The sequence below is a fragment of the Camponotus vicinus genome, unplaced genomic scaffold (genome assembly GCF_025532165.1).
Source record: "Camponotus vicinus isolate PSW18456_S1 unplaced genomic scaffold, iyCamVici1.0 SCAF_3, whole genome shotgun sequence".
Taxonomy (NCBI): domain Eukaryota; kingdom Metazoa; phylum Arthropoda; class Insecta; order Hymenoptera; family Formicidae; genus Camponotus; species Camponotus vicinus.
In genome coordinates, this window is record NW_028141967.1 from 21,198,853 (window position 1) to 21,215,449 (window position 16,597).

Here is a 16,597-nt window from a genome sequence, read left to right on the forward strand (position 1 = left end):
CATGAATCGTAAATTCGGCATCGTTGATAGATTGATAGGATACTTTATTATATATATATGTGCGTGCATAGAATATATCTCCGTTCGTTATAGCCACGAAAATAGTCACAAAGTAGATCTCGTCTCTATTTGCGATATCGTCTTTTTAATACAGTAAAGATACTAAAGTTACGTGTGTACACCGTAATAATAATATCTCTTAGGTCTGAGAGAAATGGAACTTGCCATTTAAACTTGTAGCAAATATACATGAGACTTTAGTTGATTTACCGAAAACGTTAATTTCCGTCAGTTTTATGGTCATGAAGATAAGAAAAACGAAGGAGGAGTGTATTTACGAGCGGATTTATGTGCGAGCAAAACAAAGCGATACGAGATTCATTTCGCTATATTTGCAAAAACCGAGAGAGAGGATGTGTGTGTATGTATGTGTGTGTGAGAGAGAAAGAGAGAAAAAAAAGAGCACACGCACTAAATCGTTTTTACGCGCTGAAGACGAGGATCGTGTGTGCATGGCGAATATAATGTTAATAATAATAATAAAATAATAGTAATAATAATAATAACTAATGATAATAATAACAATAGTAATTGTTCGCTAACGATGTTACGCCAAAGTTCGTACGAATGAAGTAAAGTTTAAAGTTGTCTGTACGTGTATAGAGACGACATAGGGATACTTGTGCGTAAAAGTAAAAGAATAAAAAGGAATTAACGAGAGAGAAGAAAATAAAATACAAAATCAATATTATCGCTATTTTGCATCGAGGAGTATATATTGTAAAGTGAGGATTTTTCTCGCCTTGTGATTATTATGTTTGTAAATCATAGCCGATTGTTAGCCGCTATCAATGCGATTATACACGTAGGCATCCCCGAAAAATCGGACTCGTATTACCCGGATCTAGCAGTCGATGAGTTGATTGAATTAATTAATCGATATACATATATATACATATAAATATATATATAAATCTCATTTTTTGTAAATATTAATTTAAATAAATCCTATTGTAAAGATTGTATAATTTACATGGCACACATACATCGTGCTTGATCTCTCTCTTTTTTTCTTTTATTCTTTTTTTTTTCATATGTAAGACCCGTTTTTTGCATCACGTGCCACGAGTGGCTCGTACATATATTACGATGCCACACGTGCGCTCCCATCCGCATCCTCTCCAATCCACTTCATCGTTCACCACCGATCAGTGTGCGATCGTCGACCCGAATCCGCTTCGCGTTTCGCAATCACGAACGGGAGCGTCATATAATGCGGCTCTTCCGAATGATATTATCACTGTTCGCATGCGTATAACGTGCACTTTTGGAGATTCCATATCGACTGTATCAAAATGCACATCTGCATTTCGCGATATTCGCAACTTTTCAGTCTCGAAATTATTTTAAAATATTTTAACGTTTATTTCAATTTTATTTGTTGCAATTTAAAGTTTTTAATTTATTATGACTATTATTGTTTCCTTAAGTTTACGATACTTATATAGACATTTAAATAAATGCATTTCGTCGAGTTATAATTAATTCGGCAGAATGTTATGTTTCATAAATACTTATTTAAATATTTATTGATTTGCATTTTGTAGTTCTTTCCCTGTATTTTTTTGCCAGTACATATTTCGGAGTTCCAATGTACATTACTCGTGGATTTTAGGCGCATTGCAATTTGTCGTGCGTAATCCATGAAACAGCGCTGTTCGTGCAGCACTGTGATAAGCTTGGAAGCAAGAGTGGGCGAAGTCGTAAAAACGTATATTCATGGTTATACCATTGTCTCGGAAATGACGAGATCCGGATTTGCGTTTGTGCTACACACGCTATTTACTCGATGTGATTAAGATTACTTCTTATCGGACAAAGACGGACGGGGGAATCGATAGTAATCGCGACGTGCGATGTGATCAATGCGGATAAAGTTACCGAGGGCGTAACTCAAGAAATAAGTGGGTCGAGTCTTGCCGGAAACCGGGTTACTTCCGATTAGGATGTAAGTTCAACTCGCTCGGAAGGAGATCATATCAACTGCCTGAAATTCGCAACCATGACACGCTATAAAATTCTATAAAACGGACTCGTTGCATATAGATGTAAATATTGGAGCGATTGATCGGTAATAACATCACACGCGCGCACATACACAAATACGCGTTCAATTCAATAATTAATTCAATTATTAATAATTACAATACAGTTATATATTGTGTCCAAGTGGCAATTTTGAGTTTCTCTTTTTATCGAAGTTATTGAGAGACACAAGTATATTTCATCAATTCGATAATTAAACTTTCTCCTTTGGAATTTAATTAACGTTGGTGCTAGTCAAGTGGAAAATGACAGAAGACACATTAAAATAAATTGGTCTACAGATCAATTAAAACGTCCTGGTAACCCTAAACGTTGATGTCACTGACACCGACGTGCGACAATGTAACGGTACTGCTGGCATGACGACGGATACGAGATTTCGTGCTTGTGTCATCTCATCTATATCGTCGACTCGGACGAGATATAGGTACGGAGTTCTACTGCGTCAATGAAAGTTTATCACATGTGCAACGGAAGAGTATATTTTTGCTGTTCTTGGTAAATTATATTTAACTCTTTCCGTTTTAACACAGTGTCGTAAAACTCTCTTTCTCTTTCTCTCTCTTTCTCGTTCTCTCTCTCGATTTTAACTTACGACACATTTTCCAATGAGCTGAACTGAAATTAACTTTTCCTAAAGGAACATTTCAAGGAGAATAAATCATTGTGTATCTTTAAAATATCGATACTGAAAATATCTTACAATTAGTAATTAATAAATCTTGAAATTATAATATATCTTGAGAGATTTTATAGCCACTTGTTTTTAATTAAGACAAAATCAATATGTTTAAATTGATTAAAGAAATATATATAAACACAATCACTTTCAAATTAAAATCAATGATCATAAAACATTTTGTATATTTTCGATATTAATGCTTATCGCGATACAATCTTTAATTAACATATTTAACTTTAAAAATAATAAAATGCCACATTTAATAATAATATTAAATTACAAATAATAATATTAAAGTCTCATAAGAATATTAATAACGAATATATGATAATAATTTTTAATTAGCGAAAATATTCGATTCTTGTTACCGCATATTCTAAATAAATCCGAAAGCAAGATAGATAAAGAGAACAAAGTAGGGAATAAAAAAATAATTTTCGTTTAATTCTTTCCAAGTCAGTTTTGCGTCGGCTAAAATTGGGGACGTCTAATACATATATATCGATATTTCGCGATGGCGATGGGTGCCGCGCGACAAATTTCGGAAAATCCTCGAAATAGCATGACGATGGCGAATCGAGAGAAAAGCCAACGGCACGACCTTGGTACTACTATAGCCTGTCGTCGCGACTAAAATTGACACACTCGTGGGGAGTGTCGAACAATCACAATATTACTACGATGTTGTTACAAGTAATGTTTGAGCAACATAAAGATATATCTCGAGATATCTTTGATAAAACACTACCTGTTTCGCGCAACGATACCGTCCGCCGACGTTTCTATCTCATTCACACATCATTCCATTGAATATTTCTGTTTACAAAAGACACATTTTATTCTTGAGTTCTTAAATAATTTCTAAAAATGTACGGAGTTTTTTCGAATATAAAAATTATGAAATTTTTCTTCTAGTTATCCTATTATCATTTTCATTGTTTTAATAATTTGGTTTTATTGAAGAGAGAAAAAGAGAGAGACAGCTATGTGGAGAAATTAAAATTATATTTAAACAATATTTATCGTTTCTCTATTTGTTTATCATCAATAGAATTATTTATATAACCGCCATTATATTTCAACAGATATTTGTCACCCGAGGTAATTCATCTATCGAACAATAAGTTATGCACATTTTACTTTTGTTACATGACACGCGCCAGGTGAGTCAAAACCTATAAATTCACCTATAAATTCAACACGCTCATAATTTGTGGTCAATGACATTTCATTAAGCGCATACGTTCGTTAACTTTGATCGTAGCGGTCTTTGCGACCGCGCTCGAAATGCACTTCTATCGTAACATACTGGAAAAGTTTATTCAAGTCTTATCAGTGATACTGGTTTCAAATCGTATATATACTTCATTCGATATGCAAATAATGTGGTTATTATCGCGGCATCTTATCGCAAAATTTTGCATTATCACCGTTTAAACGTACGATTTGCTTTCAGGTTTGTAGATAAAATGTTAAAAAAAGAAATCAGTTTCCTCGTCTGATTCTCTCTTTCACGATCGGTAGATTTTATGTAGATTCGATATTGTGCACCTTGACGAGATTTGACAAATATGACCACACAGCAGAATGCCATTGTAATTCGTTGCATAAGACCCAATCTGTGTGCGCCACGTGTCGTCGCAAAAGAGAGTTATGCGCGATATCTATTGCACAGCATTAATTCACGGAGCACACACTCGTTATACTGTTAAGACTGTGGATGAACGAGATTAAGTTTCTGCGAGTTCAAGTATAATAATCGATAAAACCTAGCTAAAGGGAAGGAAGATTGATCGCTATTTGATTCGTCAATATATCTTCACATCACAAATATATATTGTCATTATATATTCATATATTATGTACAGTTCCATTAATTTTTCACAATTGGCATAATTAAAAGAATTGAATAATAAACAAAATATATATCACGTGCGCATGAATTTATATAAAATAGTTATTTTTTCAAAAAAAACAGGCAGATAATTAAAAAAATAGATTAAAAAAAATTCTTTTCGTTGTTCATACACAAATGGAACGATGATTTAAGTTGATCGAGATTTCCTGTTTGACGTAATCTGTGAAAATGTTGGTTTACATCATTTTTGCTTTCAACTCTCATATAACGCACAGATGAGATGAATTAAATGCCCATGACCGATTCAAAGTGCACTGCACATGTATGCGAGCGTTACATCGCAGTATGATGTCCTCGTTATTCCTGTCACGGCAGTGGCGTACTGCGGCCATTCCCAGGACGCGAGGATTATATTTATATGCGACATGATTCTTTGTGTTGTATAATATATATGTATTGATATAATCTATAAAGAACATCTATTTCGCAATAGAATTCTTTATTCAAACAGAAAGAATCTTCATTCACAGTAAACAATGTTATCTTCGAGATAATCAGATTGATGTTAGAATAAATCACGTAAATCTTATTGTTGAAATATAGAACAAAAATAAAAATAGAAAATTGAGTGCAAAAATGGTGTAAGTTTATAAGAATTGTTGCAACACGTTTACTGCGATTGCCTTAAATAATAAACACACTTCTTAGTTATCAAAAAAAAAATTTTTATGACCATATACATAATGCCTTCTTATATAATTGTTCTTTTTTTATATTTGTTATAAAAAAATTCTTATTAAAATATTATTTATGCATAAATTATATACATGTACTTTGGAGTAAAATTTTTAGAAATCCATTTTTGTTATGTATATTTTCTATGTGGTAGTTGACATGTCCAATGTTAATATGACTTAAAAATAAATCGAAAGTAGGTTTTATAAATAATGGATTTGTCTTTTGTTTTTTTCCAATCGAAAAAATATTTTACGCAAAGCTAACGGCGAATCGCATTTCTCTTTTACATTGCACGATGGTCAACTTCGGTAGACATCGCATATAATGTGTATGTGTGTACGTGTGTGACAGGAAAGGAAGACAATTTAAATGCCTAAGACATTCGACTCGGCGAAACGAGTGTGCGTGACTTGCCAATTGTTGGCTACAAACTCGCGTTCGAGGGCACGAAGCGCGATTTTTATTAATCCGTAAATATACCCGTGATTTTTTAAAAGCTTCATCGCTTTCGATCATCATGAAAAAAATTCACATAATATTGATCTTTTTTTATAAAAAATTTTACAAATAATATATTTCTTATTATTCTATAAAATAATATAAAGAAAAATAAAATTATGAAATACAGCAACAAATTTATTTAAAGTTGATGTTAAATTAATTTAATAATATTTTTAAGGAAAACCTTAATATACAATATTTTAATTAAATATTAATTGCGGCGATGCATTTTTTAAATTGGAGATGCACATAACAATATTGTATAATTTTACAATTGAAAAAAAATATGCTGAAATTGCGCATGCATTTAAAAACCAAACATTTTCAGGATATTAATAACAAATATTCACATGTGTATAGCAATTTGCAATTTTGCGTAAAAAATAAAATTGTAAATGGTAGAGTAGTATACATATTATCGAAAAGTCGTGAATTTATCTTTAGCTTTTTATCACTTCGCCTATTTATTTTTAACAATTTAAGCGCAGATATTTTTGACAGCTCGATAAATTATAATAATATTGTCTCTTACTTCACTAGCATCTCGTCGAAACATTCTCAGTGAATTTACACAGTACGATCTCGAGATCGATTAGCTCTTGTTATCGCTGATTTATTTATTTATCATCTCCTATCGAGTGGCGGTGATAAAGCTTAATTTGTGAATTATAGCGACAACTAGTTAAATACATACAAATCTCATATTCTCCATGATATCATTGTTCTATGCGGGAAAACCAAGTCTTTAACTTCCATATATTATCAGCTATAAGATAGAAAAAAAGAGAGAGACAGAGAGAAAAAGAGTATAATACGTTTAGCTAAGGTATATGCATATCTTTGATTAACTAGTGAATTAAGTTGTAGCGTATGATTCATGATCGCTATTAGATGAAATGTTAATGACATCTCATGTGATTTTTTTTAAATAGGTTTCGAAAAAGTATGCCACGCTTTCAAATATCAATCATTTATCATAAAAAATGTTAATTGTCATTAAAAACTTTTAGTCATATCGCGTTTTATCGAGCGTTAAATTTATGTTTATGTTAAATCACACCAGTCAATACAAGATAATACAAGTGAAAAATAGAGACACTGTCAGGACAAACTAGTTGATTCATATCAAATGCTAGTAATTTGTATTCACAAATACGATATTGCAAAAATCGTAATACAAAAGATGTATCTTTTTTATAGATCATGATTGCCGTTTGCCATCCCTAACAGTACCAAACAAGAGATCGAGTACGCGAGTCTTCCGATCGTTTCGGCGAACGCAAAGATCAATACGAATCTGTAATAGTAATACTGTAATAATACGTGTAGATAGCTGTAAGTACGATCACATTAGCGAGTAGGATCCGTGGACTCTTCAAGTATGTGATTTAAGTGTTTCCGAGTGCAATTGTCTCGTCTGTTATGTTAAGTAAGCTTTTTCACGTCGATACTAGTGATTTTTCAACGTCCAAGATAAGCTACATGTTGTGTAAACACGTGTCTATATAAAATGCACTTCTACAATGGATTAAGACGATTGTTAAGAGATATTTCAGTGAAGTACGCAACCACTTTAGAAGCAATAATCACGATTGTGACATGTATGACTGTTTGCGTGGCGTATTGCTCGTTTCATCCACAGTGAATACGAGATCATTAACTCTGATTAGCGTAGGCTCTTTTAAATCATAGTTCGAACTGTAATGAGGCACGATATAATTGATCAAGATTAACAACGATGAATAGACATTGGTATCGACAAAGACAGATGCTAAATACTTGTGGACTTGTGGTTTTAGCATCTCTCATATGTATAGTTAATCCTGTCTATTTCTTTTTCTTGCAAAAAAAAAATTAAAATCTCTCTCGTGTCCTGATTCAATCTCCATTTTTCACTTTCTAATAGTCGAAAAAATTTCGACTCTTACAATTAGACTAGACGTCCTTAAGGACGTACCTGGTGGAGAAGGATCTACGGCCGATCTTTCGGCTAGCCGACATTAATATACGGGTCGATTGTACATGTATAAATATATAAAAGCGTGATGCGAGAGAGGTTGAATAAAGTGATATTCGTAATTGCGAATCGTGGTCGAAACTTGTCTGTGTGAATATAATCTTAATGGTACGAAAAGGAAATAGAAAAGATGTGTTTTAGACTGTTTGTATTTAAGCTAATTCGAACTAATTGTTTACGTATCCCTGTTACTTTTACGAGTGATTATACGATAAATGCAAATAAACTAATTAAATAGTTATATCGAATCTTTTCTATTTGCAGCTAACTGATTTGCAAGAAATATTCCTGATATAAACCTGTCAGCCTCCTTCCCGTTCTGCTTATTTACAGGTGCAACAAGGTAAGTGCGATTTATATGGAGAAAATAAATCGACTCAAAGGACGCAATTAATATTCTATATTACTACTATATTTTATATTTAAACAGTCACAGTTTTCTTTTTCAATTTCATAATTATATGATGTTGAGTCTATATTTTATATATATAACATTAAATAATTTTTAATTTCGTTACAAAAATGTTTTTACAACAATTACATTTTATATTAATAATTGTCGATATCAGTAAATCGTAAAATATGAGAATTTAAAGAAATTTGGAGATTATTAATCATATACACATATATAATCATTAAATTAAAAACGTTTTCAACATTTAATTAGAAGGAAGATAATATCAAGCAGTTAAAAAATTATCAATCACGAATCAATTTGTCCACGTTCAATTTTGTTTGTTTCGTATGTATGAAAGAGTGTTGATATATTATGTATAATACTTCAACAATTCATAATCTAAGTTTTGCGGCAATATGGTATAGTTGTACTGCGTCTTAACCCACTTACAGTCGGGCATAAAGAATTATCGAACGTATTATAACACGCCAACAAGCGGAAGAAGCGTTGGTTCAACGATTTCCTTAGAAAAACAAGTTATTGTAAATAATTAAAGTTTCACCAAAAATTATTATCTCTACTCTCTTTATATAATTCTTACATATAAGATAACACACACACATGAAGGAATAATAATATATATAATTTATAATAAAGTATATATAATAATTCTTCAACACATTTACAGTAAGACATATTATACATATATATCCTCATATTATATTATTCTCGTCTTCTTGTAATATTTTTTTCATTTTCTTCGCAAAATTTTACATTTTATGTTATTCAGTAACTGAAATAAGCACTCATGTATCTCGTAAGTACTCATATTCATTATCGTCACTCTCGACGTCTTGATGTTCCCGATGTTCCTCGCACGCATAAAGGTCCCGATTACACACGAGACGCGATCCTGAACGTGCTTCTCGGGCTCCTTGAGAGCACGAACATGAGTTGAGAGAGAGCTTCCCCCGTTCCTAAACTAATTCTTCAATTAAGCTAGTTCCTCCGCCAAGACCATGAACACCAATAATTGCTACATTGAGCCAGTCACGAGACTCTCGCCAAGACGACGACGACGACGAAGAACTACACATCGGTTCGCCATCGATTTCCCAAGAAAGTAGTTTTGCGAGACACGTTGCAATCAGACATAAATGCCATCAAATGCGGCAGATCCAATCGACGAGGTATTCAACGAAGCGTTCACCTTGTACTTTAAGCAGTTAAACGAAGAACGGTACCTCCGCTTATGATTCTTCGAACTCTCCTCTTTGTCGGCCTTTACGTGAAAGATAGGATTGGTTTCCGCGGCTTGGGTACAAAGCAGATGCTCCTTTTCCTTTTTACCTGACGTTTACGGAAGAGTTCGTGTTCTCGGTTCGTCGAAGGGGAGCTCGTCGAGGTCTTTTGCGTCTTTCGACTCTACCGTCTCGCTTTCATCCTCGGCCTTGTAAGACACTTCGTTAGTATCGTATGGCCTATCCGAGCTAGAGAGCTTGTTGTATGTAACACGGTATCGTTGCAACCCGATCTTCGCGACGCGACTACGCATAGGCACTTTTAGAAAATGCAAGCAGAAAATATAAGCTCCTTGTGTAACATAATTTCTTTTTTATTTGTACTCTTAAAATGTCACTCATATTGTACCTTGATAACGTGACGTTAATTTAATAAAAATGCAAATGAGAGAGGCTCAAAAGATATCAAATTAAAAGAGCATCAACTGACAGGAGATCCTCTCTAATTCTTTCGTCTTCAATGAAGCCATATAATGCATTATGCAGTAAAAAATAAAAATTCGATAGAACAATTTTCATCTTTCATAAGTTTTTAAAATTTGTTTTATACTTTCTATTTTCTGTTTTCGAATTTCTTTCTCTCTCATCACGCGTTTGAATCAGGAAGATATATATACAATATATAGATGCAATCTTTATTTTAAACATCTCCAAAAAGAAATTGTCCGAACATTCATATCACATTCTTAATATTTTCTTACTTTTTGTATTGTATTTCTATGACGTACAAAATCAGCCAATTTAAAAGTAGTTTCTAGCTACTTTATTATACGATTTATTGTATATAAAGAAGTTTAAAAGGTGAAAGAAGATGGATTTTTCAAATTTTAATCTACACTTGAAGACAGATAAAATGTAGTTCTAGTTAATTAGTGAAATTGTACAAATTATGCTTAGTAATGATAAGCTTGTCATTCTAATTAGTAGATTCAATTTTCTCCTTCTTTCGGCAAGATGATGTTGGTAGTACATTTCTGCTGCGTCAAGATATAATTTTATATTCATGTAATTCCTCATATGTTACATTTTGTATTTTGAAGGCTTGAATTTCGCTCGATGTCTTCGTGTAGAAACCTTGGAATATGTTGCATAAAAGATAATTCTATATGTACATACATACATGTATACAAAACACACACATATTAAAATAATATTCCATCCGAAATCCGTAATTCAAGCAAAATCAACGAGTTCAAAGTAAATTTATGACCTTTTTTTGATATTATGCTAAAGTAAGAAATTATTATTGAAATCTGATATAGAGTTTTAATAATGTATTTAGAATTCTAATTTTTCGATTGAAATATATATCCTACTTACATATTCTATATATGATTTATTTGTATAATCATTAATCTTTCTAATGATAATTATTGTCTATTTATCATATTTTTTATTTGTAATATTTTGTGCTTAAAAAGATTCATCTTTTAGAACGTTGAATAAATTACGCTATAATAACAATAATATTAAAATTGCCCCGATAAAATTCAATACCATTTCGCTCGATCGCAATTGTACGATGACTCAAATCGATCAAAGTTTAAAATGTTTCAAGAATGATGCGAGGATGTTTCGTATATCTCGTTTGATGTAACTCTATTGTGATATTTTTCGTTAACTTATTAAAATGTGTCACACACACACATACACATTAAATGTGTCTAAAATATATATTCCTTTGTTCAGAAATTTCTAGACTTTCTGATATGATTAAATGATGTTGAATAAAAAGAAAATAAATATTATACCATATATTATTTAATAATTATATCGATAAGAAGTTATATAATTTAATTACTGAAAGATTGTTCAATTATAGATCTATCTTTTTTAATTGCATTTTATATAGTTTGTTTTTCTCTTTTTTTCCAAGTATGTGTAAACATATACTCGTTTTATTTTAAGTACAGGAAGTGTAAAAAGAAGCGACGCTATTAATATAGTAAAGCTAGCAGTGGTTGAAAATAATTGAACAAATATAAATCATGCTATATATCAAAAGGCAAAAAAATGGCCTCAATTTGCAAACGGATACTGAACGTTTACCAGAAATTTATTTAAACATTGTCAACAACTTGCCAAAAATTTAACACAGTTTCTATCATAACAAATAGGTCTGCGACTTTGCGTATGTGTACATTTATACATTACTTGACTCGCTTTACCGTTTATATATAAGTCACATTTATCCGTTAAAGACGAGTCGATCTTTGTCTTCGGAGATGTTAAGTTGTCTCTATTCGTCTCCTCGGCGCGTCATTGTCTTCGATGCCTGGAAGTAAGTCTTATTTCCGTAGTTTTAACTTCTTATCTTTTTAATCTTTTTAATTTTTATTTCTTTGACTATATGTTCAGTTTATATTTATTTAGATCATTTTTAATAAATTGACATTAAAATATTTTCAATCTCGTAATTTTCATGTTTAATTTTTAGTACTTTTTTCTTTCTTTGTTCATATTAGTTATATTATTTATTTAACTTATTTTACTTTTTGTCCTTTGTTTTTACGTAGGCATCGTCAAGATAATGAGATACCGAGACATTTATTATCGCTTTAGACAGCACCCTTTGTAACAGACTCCGATATAAAACACTTTTGTTATTTCTTTTATTATATTATCACTTTCGCGCTGAAGATGACCCAAAAATAGGGTCGAAACGTTCGCTATCCTCTCTTTGTATTCGTTTAATATCAATATTTATTTGATTGTATTATAAATAAATGTGTTATAATATCAACACTCGACTCGTATTGCCATTATAACTGTTTTGTTTAATTTTATATTTCGAGTCTTATACTTTTTATTTTTATTTTTGTAAATATAAATCACTAATTTATACACAGAAATATATATTATTAGATCTATTTACTCGTATATACACAGAGAAAAATATCATTCTACTGCCAAGAAAAGCGATTACTCAGTTTATTTTTCTTTTTTTAAGTAATAGTTTTCTTCAACAAAGAATATATTCTTGATAATAGTCTTAAAATATACTCATCACAAGTGTTAGAAAATCTTATTATCATATACTCAAAAGAAGAATTTATTTTCTCTTCAAGAATATTGTAAAGTTGTATCAAAGAAAAATCACACTTACTTTACGTCAACTCTTGTAGTAAGCAAACCAAATTTTTGTTTTAATTTAATATTCTTGACTAAAATACTGCACTTACGAAAATTCAGAATATATCCAATTAAATTTAATGCTTGTGGTGAACTTATGATATATTTGCGGATATACAAACTTATGATATACTAAAATAAATAATATTTACTTGAATACACACAGTATACATTTTCCTCTGTGTAACTAAAGTAAATGTTCATTACACTTATATAATTAAAGTAAATGTGCATTACACTTATATACCTAAAGTAAATATTACGAATCACATATATAACAATCTCAATTAAAAATAATTAATAATATTATATGCACATTATAACTTATTTACAAAAAAATTTGAGAAATCGGTTTGTCAGTAAAATTTGGTAATATAATTATTCTAAGACCAACGATAATAATAAACTATTAAAACACGGATTAAGTTTGCCTGTACAATACATCATAATTGTTTATATATGTGCATATCCGACAATAGTACTCAATTAGAATGCTTGTTCGAGAATGAGGCTGTGTAAAGACGTATTTTTTCATATCTATATTGTCTTATATTCTATTATTCTATTATATAACGTAAATATACATATTATTTTATCAAAGTAATATATTTATAAACTTTGTAAATGGTTCTATAAAAAGTTTTCCGGCGAATCTATTTTATTCCGTCAAAATATAATTACTGCAATGAAGTTGTTTGCCCATCCACTAAAACATTGATGTATGTCAGGAACTAAAACGAGAACTGGGTTTTCGTTCTCGTAATTAAAAATTAAAGCGCGCTTCGTCGCGCACTGAAACGAAATGTCACGATTTTCGCGTGTATAAAGCGAAATATTTATTTTGAATCAAAGATTTATTCTGGAAAAGCATAATTTTTGTACACCGTACAACAACTTCGGTTATAAGAAAGAAATAGAGAATGGAACTCCATCGGGACTCATAAATCTCGTGAAAATGTTGTTGAACCGGTTGAACGTGTTCATCCTTGATCCGAATCGTCATTCTTGCGAAACGTTCAAATCCAAACTAATCTCGAGATTCATATACGTATGAGAAATCGATTAAAGGTTGAAGGGTTTCGAAAATTCGATTTATCTCGTTGAATTTCTCGATTGCCTTGTTGAATTGCTGGACTTTATTTCTTTTTTTTTATATGTGAAATATTAATATATGTCGCCGTCACTATCGATTTATTCGCTTTTACAACGTTAATTTAAACTCGAATTTTCTTTATTTATATTTATTTTTTTCGATCACGTTAGATTGTATTTTATTATATTTTATTTTATTATACTTTATTAATACATATATTATTTGATTGAGTTTTGAATGTCATTTATTTGTTATTTAATTTACTTAAAATTATGAGGATATATTGGTTATTTAATTTTTTCTACGTTTAATGTTAAAATATTTAATGGATATTAGATAAAATAAAAATTATTATGAGATTTTTGTTATGTTCAGAACTTATGTCGTGTATGTTTGATCGTGCAGCGTGTAGATAATGATATAATCTTTTTATATAATGTGCCATATCAATGACGTTGTAACATGTATCTTCGTTCTTTTCTTTCGGGGAATTGCAAATGCAGTAATGTTTATTTTGTCAACATACACACAAAATCGGAAATAGAAATATTTGTACATAATTTATTATTGTTTCTATGTAATTCAAGACGGAGAATAATGATGCGAGAATAGTTTTAATTTTAACTAGAAAAATATATACTCGTATATCTCAGGTGAGATAATATGTCATCTGAGATTTTAAATATTATATAGCTCTTTACGTATTTGATAAAGACAATAATAAGTTAAAATAAATTGTCAGATAAAAACGCGATACTTTAATATTATATCTTATGGGAGTTCTAAATTCATTTTTCCTTCGTGAATTAGTTAAATTAAATTAAATTAAATTAAGTTTAATTAAATTAAATTAAATTAAATAAATAATAAACATTTTTAGAATGTCAATTTCATAAAATTTCAAATGTAAATTATATATTTTTGATGATATTGTATAGTGGTATTCTCAAATATCATATCCAATCTCGCATGATTGTCACTATTTCGGAGTTGCTTCACCTCAATTATCGAAGATACGACGTTAGAAGGCCATAATTTCTTTCCTGACAACAACGATCATCCTCTAATGTCTGTCGTGTCGTTGCCAAGTTTTGGAATAAGGAAGATTTCTTTTATTCCTCGTCGAATTTACAGTCGTGTTTCAAAAACAAAGTGATATATTGCCACGAAAACAGGATGGTCGAGTTATCGCCCCGTGCGGTCAGGACCCACATTCGTCACTTTATCGGAATATACGATTTTCTACGGGACGGCGTTTGCGCGTATGTAGGTCATTTAATCGGTGTGCTCGGTTAGGTGTATCAGGTCAACAATAGGCCCGGAAGATGAACAGATAATCCCATGAATCGGCGAATTGCAAATAGGCAAAAAAGAGAATGCAATCCTCGGGCTCTTCTGCCTCGCGGGCTTTTCTGTCCTCGAGATCGATTCCGCAAATCGGATCGATTATCTCTGCCCGCGGGATCAATCGTCATGATTTACGCGATCGATTGCGGGCAATTAGTATGTATTCTGTTCTTCCCCAGCTGCAACACACGCGGCATAATTTCTAGCATCCATATTCCGCGAAGTGCATTTTCCACGTGGCGACCTCGAACAATGCGGAAGTGCACGTAAATAATCATGAAAACGTATATATTATGGAAATTCAATGTCACGATGGTTTTGTAAAAGCGATCGAATTATGCGAGTAGAATTATTCCGCGGTAGAATTTAGCACATTTGCAATTTGATCGATAGTGGATCGGAAATCACGTGCGAAGCATAAATTATAGAAAAATTGCTATCGATATGCGATTAATTACCTAACAATATCCTATTGATATTTTATCTATATGATATTTTATCTTTATTCATCGTTGATTGATTCTAGTTCTATTTTGTATGCAATTATTGATATGTAAATTGATATTTAAATTATTGATATTTATTGATATGTAAATGCAATTATTTTTGTTTACATGTATTTAATTAATTAACATACGTAGACGTCAATAAACAGGTGAGCCCGCGTGTAAATTTAACGCAGCGTTCTTGGATATTGATAATCGTTGAACTGATCTAAGGCTGCGCTACATCGCATTTTGTAGTCGAGAATTTTTGTTTGACAAGTAAGGCTTCCCAGTCGAGCGGAGGCACACAGGTGATACCGGGAATACATTGTCGAAATGAAATATGGAAGAGAGAACTGCGGTCTCACGTGAACGCTGGTCAATATCTTCGCCGCGATTCTGCGGCGGTTTTGTTTTATCGTGACATGACGTTAGAGAAACGCTAGTGACGTCACTGGATCCACTCAGCCGATGGACGGTAGTCACTGAAGCGATAAACGTATTTAAGTGTGCTAAGAGGGGGCCTTTGGCGATGCCCGAGGCATTCTTGCGCTTAATGTTTGTGTCTCATTATTATCCGCGAGCTGCTTTGATCCATTTTCTCTCATCGCTCGGTAGCCATCTTTTGCCCTTTGTTTATTTCACATTGAAATCATATCTCGCTCTTAGTAGTTACTTTATTTACGTAATTCCCATAAAATAATCTCGCCTTGTTTTATTTTGGATGTTGCTTCACAAATAATTATCATTACATGTAACAGTATCTGTTGCAGAGATATCTTTTTAAATGAAAAATAAAAAAAATCTTCATATAAAATTTATGTCAGAAATTTAATAATATTACTATTTTTCCGCTACTTCACACCATGTTGATTTTTCTTTACACAGAAAACTAACGTTCAAAATAAAATAACTGATAAAATATAAAATATAATTACGA

The 16,597-nt window shown here is 31.5% G+C and overlaps 1 protein-coding gene and 1 long non-coding RNA gene across 5 annotated transcripts in view; both read left to right on the forward strand.

Annotated features, from left to right (window-relative positions):
* Pka-c1 (Protein kinase, cAMP-dependent, catalytic subunit 1) overlaps nt 1-16,597 on the forward strand; it is a 63,759-nt gene that overhangs the window by 27,699 nt on the left and 19,463 nt on the right. For 2 of the 4 annotated variants that reach the window (XR_014437818.1, XM_083094312.1), the window contains one exon: nt 7,086-8,143. The gene's annotated coding sequence lies outside the window, so the exon portion shown is untranslated. Of the gene's footprint in view, nt 1-7,085; nt 8,144-8,166; nt 8,246-8,751; nt 8,891-16,597 lie in introns of those variants that run through there. The other 2 variants (XR_014437817.1, XR_014437816.1) reach the window with 2 other exon arrangements.
* LOC145968732 (uncharacterized) lies at nt 11,590-12,345 on the forward strand. Its single transcript, XR_014437839.1, has 2 exons — nt 11,590-11,881; nt 12,117-12,345. It is a non-coding gene; the product is annotated as an uncharacterized LOC145968732 (long non-coding RNA).